General features: G+C 37.6%; 1 protein-coding gene and 1 pseudogene across 1 annotated transcript in view; both read left to right on the top strand.

The window, feature by feature from the left end:
• The window catches only part of LOC105543521, a 12732-nt pseudogene extending 12145 nt beyond the window's left edge, over window positions 1-587 (top strand).
• Window positions 1-2695, top strand: part of RSBN1L (round spermatid basic protein 1-like) — a 114136-nt gene that overhangs the window by 52070 nt on the left and 59371 nt on the right. The window lies entirely within an intron of this gene.

Genomic DNA, 2695 nt, shown 5'->3' with positions numbered 1-2695 from the left:
GGGAGGGGGGAGAGGGGAGGGATAGCATTAGGAGATATACCTAATGTAAATGATGAGTTAATGAGTGCTGCACACCAGCATGGCACATGTATACATATGTAACAAACCTGCACGTTGTGCACATGTACCCTAGAACTTACAATAAAAAAAAATAAAAAAGATAAGTATGTGAAGTAATGCATATATTTGTTGAATAGCTTGATTTAACCATTTTACAATGCATTCATACATCAAAACACCATGTACACCATAAATATATACAATTTGTATTTGTCCGTTTAAAAAGAAAAAAGCTCTGCTTAAGAAGGAAATTAACCCATTGTCTTTTGGGGAAAATTGTTTGTCCTGTACTTACACTCAGAAAAATTGTGGATCCTTAATGTTAGGGAAGCATAGTTTCATTCAGTCATAGAACTTACTGTAAAAAATGACTAGGCCAGTTAGATAAGGGGACTAAATTTGAGAAACTATTCCCGGAAGACTTCAAGGAGTAAGAATTTCCTTCTGTGGTGTAGCATGGCAAAGGAAAAGAAGGAAGGATTAATGAAGATGAACCAAGAGCACCTTATGAAAGAGAAAGTCATTGATTTACTGTAGAAAATAATGCAGTAATTTCTCACTTTATCACAGAAACTGTTTCATGCATAAAACAAGCATTTATTGAAAGAAAGCCTTCTCTACTCATGGAGTTTACGTGGATGGGGAGGAGGATGGTAAGACAGATGTTTGTAACCAGAATACAGTGTGAAATTTCCTGTAATACATATAGATAACCCAATTACTATACAGTATAGTACTAATGAACCTTGTTTAGTTTCTTAGCACAGAAAAAATAAGAATTGTCCTTTAGGTGATTGCCAAAAGTTAGAACTGTTACCTCTCTTTCCTGTAGTGACAAATGACATCTGAGAATTAAGAGATAGAATAAAATGAAATGAGACTCAACAAAAAAATTTTCATTTTGAGTAATTAAAAAATTTTTTTTCTATTTTTGCGGTCATCAGTGTGAGAATGATGAGAGTTAAAAATTTTTGTCATAATTAAGGTATATTATATTTTAGGAAGCTAGGAAGTATGTAGTACATTTTAAAAAGTCATGAGAATAATTAAAAAATGACAGTCTTCTGTTATCTGGTAGATAATTCTGAAGATTCCAGGTAAATGGATTGTTGACATGTTTATTCTAGTTTTTGTTTTAGAGATAGAGTCTTGCTCTGTCACCCAGGCAGAAGTGCCTTGACACTGTCATAGTTCACTGCAGCCCCCTGAGTAGCTAGAACTACAGGTGTGTACCACCATGCCTGGGTAATTTTTTTTTTTAAAGGTTTTTGTAGAGACAGTGTCTTGCTTTGTTTCTCAGGGTTATTTTTTGATATTTACTTTAGAGACAGGGTCTTACTCTGTCACCCAGTCTGGAATGTAATGGCATGGCTATAGCTCACTGCAGCCTCGAATTCCTAGGGTCAAGTGATCCTCCCATTGGGTTTATTTTTACTTTTTTAGAGATTGGGTCTTACTCTGTCAGCCAAGCTAGAGTTGCAGTGCAGGGTTCATAGCTCGCTTCATTCTTGAACTCGTGTACTCAGGGGATCCACCTGGGTAGTTTGGTGTGTAGGCATATGCCATCATGCCCAACTAGTTAAAAAAGAAAAAAACCCAACTTTTTTTTTTTTTGTTAAGAGATGCAGACGTCTTTATGTTGCCCAGGCTGTTCTCAAACTCCTGGCCTCAAGTGATTCTCATGCGTCAGCCTCCTGAGTAGCTGGGATTACATGTGTGTGAGCCTGGCTCTTGTAACTGTATTTTGTACCTATTAATCATCCTCTCTTCATCCTTCCCTTCCTTCTGCCGTTCCTAGCCTCTAGTAACCGCTTATCGACTCTCTACCTTCATTAGACCCACTTTTTAAGTTCTTACATATAGGTGAGAACATGCAGAATTTCTGTGCCTGCTTTATTTCATTTAACATAGTGACCTCCAGTTCTATCCACATCGCTGCCAGTGATGAGATTTCCTTCTCTTTTTAGGCTGAATAATATTCCATTGTGTATATGTACCACATTTTTTTATCCATTCATTCATTGATGAAACCTTAGGTTGATTCTCTGTCTTGGCTATTGTAAATAGTACAGTAAACATGGAAGTGCAGGCATTTCTTTGATAACACTGATTTCCTTTCTTTTGGGTAGGTTCTCAGCAGTAGGATTACTGGATCATATGGTAGTTCTATTTTTAGTTTTTTGAGGAACCTTCATACTAGTTTCCATATTGGTTGAACTAGTTTGCATTTCCACCAACAGTGTACAAGTGTTCTCCTTTTTCTGCATCCTTGCCAGCATGTTTTTTATGTGTGTGTTTTTGGTAAAAGCCATTCTAACTTGGGTGAGACTATATCTCATGGTTTTAATTTGCATTTTCCTGATGATTAGTGATGTTGATTCTTTTTTCATGTACCTGTTGGCCATTTGTATGTTTTTTGAAAAATGCCTATCTAGATCATTTGCTGCCCCCCGCCCCGCCCCATTTTTTTTTGAGATAGGGTCTCTGTCACCCAGGCTGGAGTGCAGTGATGTGGTCATGGCTCACTGCAGCTCCAACTTCCCAGGCTCATGTGGTCCCCCTACCTCAGCCTCTCAGGTAACTGAGACTACAGGTACACGCCACCATGCCTGGCTAATTTTTTCTTTTCTTTTTT

The sequence above is a fragment of the Mandrillus leucophaeus genome, unplaced genomic scaffold, assembly GCF_000951045.1.
Source record: "Mandrillus leucophaeus isolate KB7577 unplaced genomic scaffold, Mleu.le_1.0 Scaffold284, whole genome shotgun sequence".
Classification (NCBI taxonomy): Eukaryota; Metazoa; Chordata; class Mammalia; order Primates; family Cercopithecidae; genus Mandrillus; species Mandrillus leucophaeus.
Note: the sequence above shows the minus strand (reverse complement) of the source record. Positions and strands in the feature narration are given on the sequence as shown.